Below are 14,224 nucleotides of genomic sequence, written 5' to 3'. Positions count from 1 at the left end.
CTAGTTAAAAGATCGCTCAAAAGGACACACCTATTGGGACTGAACCGAACGAAAGACTTTCACAAATCCAAAAACAGGATTAGTTAAATCATGTAGATATAATTCTAGAGATACTAAATAATATAAAAACTAATCTGAATCTATAGTTATTGCCATTGATGTCAGAAGGAAAAAAAGGAAGATAAAGGAGATAGTTGAGAACTTCCAAGGAATGGATTTTCACACCTTTCAGTTTCACACACATAGTGAAGAATAGGAACTGAATTGATATTTATTAAAACCACCCTCAGGGATCACAACCTAATAAGCTTTACCGTTACAAGCATATTAATTGTGACACGGGCTTCTACACATTTGGAACCATACCAACTTAATTATATTTCTAAAGTCCAAAATAAATTTATTAAACATATGAGCCCACTAATCAAATTATTAATAATCTCCCACTTTGACTACATATGTTATTAGATAACGTACATGATAAAAATAACTATATTATGCTAAAAAATGCCATTCAACTATAGAAATATCCTTTAAACAAATCTGGTCCATTAACTGGACAAGTATAGGACTAAAATGGTCTTTGCTACTATATCTGTAACAAGTCCAAATCAATAATCACAATACTAATGCAATTAATGACATAGATCAAATATAGATGTGTAGCATAGAAATTACATTAAAAAAATGATCTGTACATACTTATTTCCAATTGATCATCTTTATGACCCAAAAGGTCTAACGATCATATTTATATGTACCATATTCTAAACAATAATAGTAAATCATGATTTTCATATCATAGTTGTCAAAACAAACATATAGATTATTCTTGAACCTTAGTACGTATAATAAATAAAAAATATATTAATATTCGATATGTGTCAAATAATCAAAACATAAAAGCAATACAAGCTTCCACTAATTTGGAATATCTTTCAAAAAAAGAACTCCCATATGACCCACATGCTTATGAAATACTTTGGGTGGCAAAACCCTTCGTGAGTGGGTCAGCTATCATAAAGTTTGTGCTGATATGCTCAATTGACACCTGAAGACTCCGAACATTTTCTTTCATAGCTAAGAACTTGATGTTATTGTGCTTAGACTTTAACGAGCTACGATTGTTCTTGGAATATAACTCAACAGCTTTATTATCACAATTGATCCTCAATAGTTTCTCAGTACCATCAATAATTTGCAGCGTGGTGATAAAATTTCGTAGCCATATCTCATGATTGGATGCTTCATAGCAAGCTATAAATTCTGCTTCCATAGTAGAAGTGGCTATAAGTGTTTGTTTGACACTTTTATAATAGCCCCTCCTGCTAGCAATAAAAACATAGCCTAAAGTAGATCTTCTACTATCCAAGCACTTAGCAAAGTCAGAGTCCGAATAACCAACAACCTCCAAATGATTAGATCTCCTATATGTGAGTATAAAATCTTTCGTTCTTTGCAAATATCGCATAACCCGTTTTGCTGTTTTCTAGTGATCCAATCTAGGGTTACTTAGATATTTACCCAACATTCCTATTATTTACGTTATATTCGGACGTGTACATACTTGAGCATATGAGACTCTCTATAACATAAACATAAGAGAATTTCTCCATTTTCTTTATCTCAAGTTTAATTTTAGGGCACTATTGTAAACTAAATTTATCACCCTTTGTAACTAGTGTATCCCCAGGTGCACAGTTTTACATGCCATACCTATTAAGAACCTTTTGAATATAGGCTTTTTGTAATAACCCAAGAATACACCTTGAACGATCACAATGGATTTGTATATCCAGCACAAAAGATGCATCACCAAGATCCTTCATATCAAAGTGACCAAATATAAATTTCTTAGTGTCATGCAATAAGGCTTTATCATTGCTTGCCAGTAGTATGTCATCTACATAAAGTACCAGGATAAACTCTCTCCCACTAAACTTGAGATATATATATTGATCAACAGTGTTCTCCGAAAAACTGAAAAAAGTAATCACTTGATCAAAATTTCAGTACCAATGGGATGCTTGCTTTAAATTATAAATGGACTTCTTTAGTTTACATACTAGGTGCTTTGAATCCTTAGATTCACAGTTCTCTGGTTGCACCATATAAATTATCTTGTCAATATCTCCATTGAAAAACATAGTCTTTATGTCCATTTGATGTAGCTCTAAGTCATAATGAGCTATAAGTGCCATGATTACTCTAAAAGAATTTTTCGTTGAAATAGGTGATAAAGTTTCTCTATAATCAATGCCTTCCTTTTGAGTGAAACCTTTGGCAACAAAATGTGTTTTATACCTTTCGATATTGCCTTTCGAATCCCATTTGGTTTTAAAAACCCATTTACAACCAATCACTTTCGTACCTTCAGGCAATTCTATAAGATCCCAAACGCTATTGTCTTTCATAGATTTCATCTCTTCTTTCATGGCTTTGATCCACTTTTTAGAGTTAGCACATAGTTTGACTTGATTGAAATATGTAGGATCATCTTCCAATTTTGTATTAAACTCATGCTCTTGGAGATAGACAATATAATCATCAGAAATTATTGATCTTTTTTCTCTAGTAGATCTCCTTAAAGGCACTCATATTTATGGCGGTTGAGACGTTTCTGCTATCACTGAAGGTTATTCCTCAACCTGAGTGGATGTTTTCTCCAACTAGGTTGAAGGTAGCACAATAGTGTCTAGGTTCACTACATTATCTGTATTTGCTACAATGACAGTGTCAGGAATGGTTACCCGATCACCTTCTATAGCAATAGTAGTGTCTGTAATAGGAAAGTTGATACTTCCCTTAAAGACTATATTCCTTATTTTAGTGCTCCCACTATCCTCAATAAATTTGGCATTGCCCGTTTTGAAAAAAATACCTGTTTGGGAGTCATAAAACTTGAAACTTCTCGATCTTTTAGAATAACCCACAAAATAGTAGCTGACAATTCTTAAGTCCAACTTTCTTTCATTTGACTTATAAGGCCTAGTCTCAGTTGGACATCTCCAAACATGTAAATGCCTAATACTAGGACTTTTGCCTGTCCATAACTCATAAGGGGTTTTCGTCACTACTTTACTGGGTACTCTATTTAGTAAGTAAAGTATAGTCTTTATTGCTTCACTCCACAATGACTTTGGCAAAGAAGAATGACTCATTATGCTTCTTACCATGTCATTCAAGGTTCTATTTCGTCGTTCAACTACAACGTTTTGATTTAGTTTTCTCGGCATGGTATATTGAGGAACGATACCACATTCGACAAAGTATTGTGCAAAAGCCTAGGACATTGTTCTCCTAATCCGTCATATCAACCATAGTATTTGCCACCACGGTTAGATTTCACGACTTTAATCTTTTTGCCTAGTTGGTTCTCAACTTCAGCTTTGAAGAGCTTGAACATGTCTACAGATTGCAACTTCTCATAAATTAGGTACAAATAACCATAGCACGAATAATCGTCTATAAATGTAATAAGTATGCTTAACCATTCTGTGAAGCTTTAGGAAATGGTCCACATATATCTGTATATATTAGTTCTAAGACGTCATTGCACCTGTTTGCACCTTTATTTCGTTTATCACTTGTTTTCCCTTTAATACACTCTATGCAAATATCAAAGTCTGACATATCAAGATATTGAAGAATTCCTTGTGACATCAATCTTTCTAGGCGTTGTTTTGATATATGCCTAAGTGCCTATGCCACAAAATAGAAGAATTCTTATTTGTCAATTTTCGCTTTATACCTTTGTTACTTGTATGCATAATTTTGTTGTCACTAGAAGTCAAGGTGTTTAATATGTAAAGCTTATCAATCAAGGAACCTGTACCAACCAGAACTGAATTTTGAAAAATATTAAAATTTTCATTTCCAAATGAACAAGTGTAACCGAAATTGTCCAAACATGAAATAGAAACCAAATTTCGTCAAAGATACTTTCGTTGTACCATCTTTTTGACGAAATTTGGTTTCTATTTCATGTTTGGATAATTTCGGTTTCACTTGTTCATTTGGAAATGAAAATTTTAATATGGCCCTTTTGCCATTTCCTGTAAAGATGTATCTTTCACTACTAGTTAGCTGTCAGCTCCTAAGACAACCCAACATAGTAACACTTATGTGAGTGGTAGCACTAATATCCAACCACCAAGTGTCGTTAGGCATAATTGCTAAATTAATTTCTGAACTGACAAAGTCGAGAAGCATACCTTTATTTATATGCCATTTGGCATACTTGAGGCAATCTTTCTTCATATGGCCCACTTTCTTACAGAAGAAATAGTTGAATTTTTGATTCTGTATCTTTTGCTTTTTATGGTCTGAAGTCTTAATTTCTATATTTTTTTTACTTTTATCTTTATTGTTTGTTCTCTTTCTTTTCTTGCTCGAGTCCTCTAAGATGAATCCCAAATGAGCACTCTCAAATGTCTCATGCTTTAGTCTCTCTTCCTCTTACACACACTGAGTTATAAGCTCATTCAAAGTCTACTTTTCATTTTGTATGTTATAACTGATTTTAAATTGACTGAACTGTGTAGAAAGAGATATCAAGATTAAGTGCATGAGTATGTCATCAGACATCTCTAACATTAGTGCTTTAAGTCTTGTCACGAGATTGGACATCTCTATAATGTACTCATAGATACTTTCCTTTCCTTGATACCGTATTGAGACAAGCTTAGTCAGAATAGTGCTTGTCTCGGCCTTTTCATTTATAGTGAATCGATCTACTATATATTTGAGAAAAGATTTGACATTTTTCTCTTTAGGAATTGAGCTTTTGATGGATTCTGAAATGGACAGCTTCATGATCATAAGACTCATACGATTTGATCGCTCCCATTTCTCAAATATAGTTTTCTGCTCAGCAGTATTTTCACTAGTCAGATCTGTAGGGCGATCATGCCTGAATGCATAGTCAAGATCCATGCAGCCTAACACGATCATAACGAGTTCTTTCCATTTCTTAAAATTTATACCATTAAGTACAGGGATGTTGTTAACATTAGCAGATATTGAGTTTGCTGCATAAAATAAAGAAAACTCACAATTGCTAAACAATTAATTCCAAAAAATTCCTAGCACAACATTAATATATCGTCTTTAAACAATAATATTAACTGTAAATGGTATTCTTGTCATAGTGATCAAACTTTGATAATAAATCATGTCAATTAATAACTCTATCTTTGGATAAATTTACTAATTACATGGAAACCTCATAATTGTCACATGTTTATCACCACATCTATATATGCAATTCGGCCAAATGTTAATTTTCCTTTGGGCCAATTAATATCCACATGAATTTGCATACACATATAACTAGTTAATTATTCACAATAGACCAATCTACATAATAGCAGTCATTTTGGCGACATATTGTTTCAACTAATCCATTTTGAATTATATTTCTAGAATGATTATAAGTTAATTTTTAAAATCCAAAAGAATTATGGACAAAATTTTTAATTTTCATAATTGAAAGAATTAACTTAAATAATCACTGCAAACTAAACTACAATTGCCGCCGCAGCATGAGTCCAAGAAATAGACAATCGCAGATATCGCAAAGAACGTGACTGCTAAGCAACTTTTCTCACAGAGAGATCACATGATCCATGCAGTGAAAAAAATACTTGAAACATGAATTCACTAAAAACTGGATTCACGTGACCCTACTCTGAATTTGAATCTCGATTAAAAAATTTAGTAAAGCATTCCTTTGAAACATGAAAAGATTTATATAATCTTTTATCAATTGCATATATCCATATAAAATAAAAAAAACATCTCCTTTCGATGAACAAAGGAATCGATCTAATAAATTGCTTTAGTCTTCCAAAATTAAAAAAAAATGTTCATTTTCATATATCCTGAATCATGAACTGTAATTTCCAAAATTTCATAAGAAAATGATGGCAACCTTTATTCTCAAAAATTATATCAAACATAATTCTACACCACTCTGATACCAATTAAAAGACTTTCACAAATCCAAAAATAGGATCAGTTGAACCATGTAGATATAATTCTAGAGATATTAAAATAATATAAAAACTAACTTGAATCGATAGTCATTGCTATTGATGCCAGAAAGAAAAAGGAAGATGAAGGAGATGGTTGAGAACTTCTAAGGGATGGGTTTTCACACCTTTCACTTTCACACACGTAATGGGGAATAGAAACTGAATCGATATTTATTAAAACCACCATCAGGGATCACAACCCAATAAGCTTTATCATCACAAGCCTATTAATTGTGACATGGGCTTCTATACATTTGGAACCATATCAACTTAATTATATTTCTAAAGCTCAAAATAAATTTAAACTTATAGATTACTTAAGTAGGTTTAACATAAATGGCAGACCCATATACATTTTATTAAACATATGAGTCCAGTAATTAAATTATTAACACAAAAATCTTATCAGAGCCAAAAGTAATTTAAACTTGACTATGCGTGAACTAAACCAAACTGGACAAAGTGACGTGCGTGAGTTAAGTTTCATAGATTTCTTTACCCATAATAATGGGTAATCATTAAGGCCCAAAGCTCAAGTGCAACTTAGTAAACCCTACCAATATGTGGCACAAAATTCACTTCTAATTCATATTTATTTCTCTTTATAGATATGAATAAGTGAATACATAACATTAAAGTACTTTTTAAACTCTTTCAATTACACCATTAATCCATTAATAATAATATGTGGACATCACATTAATTTGGGCAAAATGTTTGTATAAATTTTAGGTTTAACTATAGTTACATCCCCTAAACTATAGGATAATATTGCAGTTATTGTCTAATATTTAAAACGCTACAACTAGGCCCCCTTAAACTAACATGGGGTGTAACGGAGTGGATGGTGTTAATAGAAAATAACCGGTTATTCTTTTATCCTTATCCACATGGTATTATTCTACATTTCTATTGGCTATTTGTAATAACCCGACTTCGCCATGTGACTCTCACAAAGGCTTACCCCTCCCTATGAGCGTCACGTGGGGGTTTAGGAGCTTAACAACATACCACCAATAATGAAGAGACCCAAAAATTAAACAGAAGCAAAAAAGGAGCCGATAAGCCATAACAAATCTATCCAAATATAATAAAAAGATGATAACCCTTACAAAAGTACACGTTCAAAGTAAGATACAACAAGGGAATATAAATTCCTTAAACATAAGTATAAAATAAAGCATAAAAGGAAAGGCCTATCGCCCTATGAGATAAACTATTGATAAGCATCCCGTTGGGATACTAATCAATCTACATCAAGTATCAACATGGAATGAGCCTAATGCTCAACAAGTGACACTATCACTAGTTTAGCATCATGGATAATAATACATTCAGCATGAAAAAATGCATAAGCAATTATACAACTAAACATAACATAAATTAAAATATACATGTCATGTAAATGGCTAGCTTGGTCTGACAAAACTACAGCTATTTCATTTAACGCTTATACATGGCACGCCTTCCACATAGGCCCTCGACCTCCAACTCTTGCGTAAAAATCATAGTGGCCCTCAAGGGAGGGTAGACCATAGCGATAGAATCGCTAGCCCGTCACCCAGCAAACATCATAATCGATCGTCTGCCACTACAGACTAGGTATTCTAGTCATATGCCCATCATATAAGTCAGTATCACATATTGATATGACCATCTAAGCCCGCAGCTCCACATCATTGCACCACCGTGCTGAAACTCATGAGACGTCGCTCATGAAAGCCCTTACCCTGCGTCATCGGGTATCATTAGGTCTACGTCATTCTACCCTTACTCTCTAGCTTAAACACTTTAAAAGAGTTGACTCTTGCTAATCGATAGTAAATTATATATCGCCCGACGAAACGGCTACCTAATTGTCTAGGCTTGGGCCCTACTATATAATAATATAAATATCCCTAGGGAGGTATCAAATACAGTCGAGGTGAAGAGATCATTCTCTTTATGGTTGTGCTCTAGTGCTAATGGCATGATATGGTAAACATAACTAGCATAACATAATTGTAAGAAAGGTAATCGTATCTAAGTAAGCAGTTGAATGCACATCACAATTAAATTAATAAAAGTTATGTCAAGCAGCCTATTAATCAAACGAGTTTCACAACGATAAATGAATTAGCATGTCATAGATGCTCATATTGTCACCCATCACATCAGGCAATAATACAAGAGTTGATAGGCCACTTGCTTGGATGCGCTAAAATTCCTAACGATAAGTAGTCCCCACTATAATCATGACTGACTCCAGGGTGAGCACTAGTCCTAGGGTGCTCTACGATAGAATCACTAGGTCGGTACCTATTTCTAAATTTAAGTGGTAGTGAAAAAGGAGACAAATAATATAATAAAAATAAGAAGAAGAAGATACAAGAATTGGGCTCAAGCCTTGCATAACCCAATAATGATAAAATAAAAACCCAAAAAGGCTTGGGTTGATGGGTGGAGCTAAACCTAGCCTAAGACATGGCTGTTAGGCTAGGCCAGGCCTAGCTCGATCCCACGCACTCAAGTTGACACCACCTAGTCAAAGCTCAGGCACACTCTGGCTGTGATGTGATTCAGGCTACACCGAGTCATGTCGACCAACTTCTCCCCCCTCATCCTTGTCCCTTCAACACCACATGCCACCAAATCCATCACCATTATCACAACCTTTACCACTATCATCAACATCACCCATCATCTCCACCTTCACTACAAAATTGCATATTTTTGCCCTAGGTACAGTCAAAATCTGCAAAGGGTGTGAATATAAAAAACGTAGATTAGGAAGATATGGAACGATCACCAATAGTTTCATAATTTTTTTACTACGGAAGAATATTTTAAAATTATTCTCCTCTGACTATATAGATTGCTTCCCTGCATCCGAGATTGGTCGGGAACGGACGCATGATCTATAACGAGTGGTATTAGAGCCACCGTTCCTCAGACACCATGCCAACAACTAGATCTATGGCATTGAGACCTAATGAAGGCATCTCTATTGAGGAGGAGGCCATGAATATTATCAAATTGGAGGCAAACCCAAACTCACTGATCAGGACTTCTCCAACGACTTCTACAGTTAACTCATATCTGATCAAGATGGTCAGCAAACATGATAGAGATGCAAGCGTCGATGGAAGCAATGACTCGAGTCCTCTTAGGCGCACTAAGGGGTATGACGGTGATCAAGTTCCCTACTTGAGCTCGGGCTGCACCACTAATGGAACCACCTTTTCGCTAAGGAACACCGCCTCCACTATTCCGTACTAGACGGGAGGAAGATCATGAAGACCTCATGGGTGGTCATACCAAGAGGCCCTTGCTGCCTATACCACCCGAAAAGCGAATCGTACCATCGTCAGCTTTTCACCGCGATCGAGCATCGGATCTAGCTCACCACAGTGACGATGACGAGTGGGTAGATTATAAAGAACCAACAACTCCTCGATATCATCCTAGGGATGCTGGATTGAACCCAAGGGAAAGAAGGCCCAATCAACATGAAGAAGAAGAACGCGACATTTGTGCAGGGACTGTTTGCCTCAACTTCACACCCTTCAATAGAAGAGATTTGCTCGATTAGATTTATCGAGCGGAGCAATTCTTCGAGTACCAGCGAGCACCTAATGCACAAAAGGTGTTGTTAGCATCTTTTCATCTTAAAGACACTGCCATCTGATAGTACTAGGCCCTGGGTCGAGCTCAGCCCTATCGAACGTGGGAGGAGTTCGCTAATGCTATTTGTGTCTGATTTGGACCCTTCAGTTATGAAGATTTCCAAGCTTCTCTCACCAAGCCAACCCAAAGGACTACAGTGAGAGCATATCAAGATGAGTTCGAGCGTGTTAGCAATCAAATGTGGGGCTGGTCGGATTCCCAACTCAAAAGCACATTCATTAGTGGCCTTAGGTGAGACATTCAAGCCGAAGTGAAGGCTGCTCAATCAACCACATTGCTTGAGGCTTTTGCAATAGCTTAATTGATGAAAAAGAAGCTTTGAGAGCTTTAGTTACAACAAAAGGGGGCTGGAGCACCACAGAGTTTAGAGGAGTGTCTCAGCAAATGCAGCCATACATCATATGTCAGTAGCTCCACCAAGGATAACAGGTGCAAGATTGCTTCCACGGCCACAACTAGAGGTGAGGGGACCTCCCCAAGCTATCATGAGAAGACTTACCCCAGCTCAAGTTGAAGAAAGAAGAGCTAAAGGGCTGTGCTTTTATTATAAACGATTCACTACCGGACACAAATGTGCCCAATCAACAGCCGTGGGTGTTGGATGAAGCAGAGAATGTGGAAGAAGAGGAAGTGGTGGAAGATGAACTAGAGGACTTGGTGGAAGACCAGGAAGCCTTGGAGAGCAGCGAAGAGGTCCACGCCAGGATCTCCATGCATGCCTACACTGGCACTAATACACTAAGGACACTTCGGGTCAACATCACCGTGAAGAATCAAACAGTGAGAATCCTCATCGACACCGGGAGCACCCACAATTTCATGAATGAATGTGTGTCAAGAAGAAAGGAATGACCATAGACGCTACCTCTAGATTTGATGTAGTGTTGGGAGACGGCACGACGCTCCAGGCGAATGGCGTATGCCAAGGGGTTCTTTTGAAGATTCAAGGCAATTCTTTCACCTTGAATCTTCACCCCTTGGTCTTGTGAGGGGCTGACATTATATTGGAGATTTAATGGATGCAAAGTTTGGGCCCAGTGACTTTTGACTTTTCAGAAATGTTAATGGATTTCAAACAAAGTGACAAACAAGTGTAGTTAGATGGAATTCGACCGCGACTTGGAGCCCAACTTCAGCCTATGGGGGGACTACCAAGGGCTGCGTGCCATGGACTTCTAATGTAATTAATTCAGAGTCAAGTAAACCATACAAAGGAAGAAGAAGTACTCGCTAACTCATCCGTCTTACTAAAATAATTCAGCGAGGTGTTTGAAGAACTATGCGGCACGTCGCCGGCTCGACCCCAAAACCACCACATTGAGATTTCTCCTAGAGCTGAGCCGGCTAATATATGGCTTTACCGATACCCATTTGTGCAAAAGGAGTAGATTATAAGGCTTGTCAAGGAGATACTGGACAATGAAATCATCCAACCAAGTCGGAGCTCGTACTCATCACCGATGCTCCTAGTGCGGAAGAAGGATGGAACATGGTAATTTTGCGTGGACTATTGTGCACTCAATGCCAGCATGGTAAAGAATAGGTATCATATCCCTATCATTGAAGAACTCTTGAATGAGCTCTCGGGGACCTCTTACTTCAACAAGTTAGACTTGCGAGCTGGCTACCACCAAATTCGAGTAAGACTTGAGGATGTGCATAAGACCGTATTTTGCACACATGATGGGCATTATGAGTTCAAGGTCATGCCTTTTGGACTCACTAATGCCCCCTCCACCTTTTAAGGGTTAATGAACAACGTCTTTAGGGTGCTATTGAGGCGGTTTGTGCTTGTCTTCTTCGATGACAACCTTATGAACAACCATTCCTAGAAATAGCATCTTGTTCACTTTTGTGAAGTATTGCAGATTCTGAAAGACAATAAGCTAAAAGTGAAAGAGTCCAAATATTTATGGGGCAGCCGAGAGTGGAGTACCTCGGCCACATCATATCAGTGGCGAGAGTGGAAGTCGATCCCTCCAAGGTGCAGAACATGATGCAATGGCAGATCCTAAAGACACCAAAAGAATTGCGAGGCTTCTTTAGATTAACGAACTATTATCATGGATTTGTTGCCAACTATGGCAAGATCACCGCCCCCTTGACATCACTACTGAAGAAGCGGGAGTTTTAGTGGACCGAGGCAACAAAGAAGGGATTTGAAGAATTGAAGAAGTCAATGACCACAGCACTAGTCTTAGTGTTACTCGATTTTACCAAACCTTTTGTGGTGGAATGCGACGTGTTAGAGACTGGAATTTAGGCTATCCTCATGCAAGAAGGGAGGCCAGTGGCATACATGAGCAAGGTGTTGTCGATGAAGAACCGGATAATGTATACATATGAGCGAGAGATGCTAGATATTATCCATGTTGTCACCAAATGGAGACCATATCTCATTGGGCGGTGATTCGTAGTGTGTATTGACCAACAAAGTCTTCCTTACTTTCTTGGACAACGGATTCACACTCCATTACAGCAGCCGTGGCTGAAAAAGTTGTTGGGTTATGACTACGAATTGGCGTATAAGAAGGGAATGGAGAATCGGGTCGCTGATGCACTGTCACGACAACCCGAACCGATCGACCTAGCCATGATTTCTATCTCGGTCTTTCCTTTTCTTTTAGAGATTAGAGCTACATGTGTAGAAGATCCATAGATGATGGAACTCATGAAGAAGGTAAAGGAAGAATCAGCTAGCTATCCTGGTTTAGAAGTGAAGGACAGTTTACTATTAGACCGAGGGCGAGTACGAATACCGACTAGACCCGAACTACAAGTGACTTTGATTCACCACTTCCACGACACTCTTATGGCGGGGCATGAGAGAACCTTCAGAACCTGTAAGAGCTTAACACAAAATTGTGTATGGGCAAGAGTGAGAAAAGAAGTGTTGTCCTATGTTCGAGCCAGTGAAATCTATCAACGCGTCAAGGCAAACTCGACGAAACCAATGGGGCTACTGCAACCCCTACCCATTCCAGAGCAAATTTGGGAAGATGTGGTGATGGAATTCATTGAAGGACTTCCCCAGGTTAGAGGACATACGGTGATAATGGTGGTGGTTGACCGGTTGACAATGAGTGCACACTTTTCAGCTCTAGCACACCCGTACACCGCAAAGAAGGTGGCATAAATTTTTGTGAAGGAAATAGCCCAGTTGCATAGAATGCCGAGGTCAATAGTTTCAAACCATAATCTAATTTTTATGAGTCACTTTTGGCAAGAGTACTTCAAGCAGTAAGGTACTGAACTGAAAATGAGCTCGGCATATCATTCGCCAACCGATGGGCAATCCGAAGTCGTTAATTGCTGCTCTGAGCAATATTTGCGATGCTTCAGTGAGGAGCAATCAAAGAGATGGCTAACTTACCTACATTAGGCGGAGTACTCATACAACATGGCTTAGCACACCATTATTAGGATAACCCTCTTCGAGGCTGTCTATGGGCGCGTGCCTCCAACATTGCGATCTTATGACCGACCACGCGCACCTAATCATACCGACATAGATGAAATGCTAGTGGAATGGGATGAAGTACTCAAGTGGCTCAAGCTTCACCTAGTAGTGGCACAGAACCTAATGAAGCAAATGTATGATCGCAAACACCAAGAAAGAAGCTATGAAGTTGGCAATTGTATTGACAAATCTCGATACGAACTATTCAAAACCAAAAGCTAGCACATCGCTTCTTTGATCCATTTCAGATTCTAGGAAAGGTCGGAGTAGTTGCAAGCTGGACTTACCTGAGTCGTCCCTAGTTCACCCGATCTTCCATGTATCTAGCTTGAAAGCCCGAGATTGGACTAGTTGAGCAAGTTGTAGCAAAACTACCTGAGCTCAAATCGGAGGCAATTGAGCTCACTCTAGAGAAGGTCCTAGCATGGAGGGTCAAACGTGAAGGACGAATAGTCATAGAGGTGTTGGTGAGTTAGGTCGATCAAATACAGAAGCAAGCCACATGGGAATATGAGACAGCATTGATGGACCGTTATCCTGAATTTGCACTTTGAGGACAAAGTGAGTAGAAACATAGTAGAATGATATGATTTGATTTGGATCACACTGAGTCATCTCGTGTATGGATACAACCTATAGGATCTAGTTCTTATTTTATTTTAGTTATTTTCTTTAGAAAAAATAAAAATTCTAGATGTCGCATTCGAACGCGGGGAAGGTCGCTATGTGTGGGATGGGAAGGTCGCTACGTGGGATGGAACGGCTCCCCTGGATCTTATTGTGAAAAGAAAAATTTTGTTCAAATGGAAGTGCAAATTTTATTCAGCCAAGGCTCAAGTTTGGAAAGTCCAATATAATTTTCCGAACAAAAGAACATAGTGGAATTCCAGTCAATTCAACTTAGTTTAACACAAGATAATTCATTCTCAATTTCATAGGTAAAGTACTCAGATTAAACTAGAATAGAATTGCAACAATTCAAGGATTTTGCTGATGTGCTAGTGCCATTTTTGAAAAGCCATGTAGGGTTTGAAAACCCTAAATCCTAGAATTCATTGGAATC

Source organism: Typha angustifolia, chromosome 1 (genome assembly GCF_048772165.1).
Source record: "Typha angustifolia cultivar Huaian chromosome 1, ASM4877216v1, whole genome shotgun sequence".
Classification (NCBI taxonomy): domain Eukaryota; kingdom Viridiplantae; phylum Streptophyta; class Magnoliopsida; order Poales; family Typhaceae; genus Typha; species Typha angustifolia.
This window is presented reverse-complemented; position numbering follows the sequence as displayed.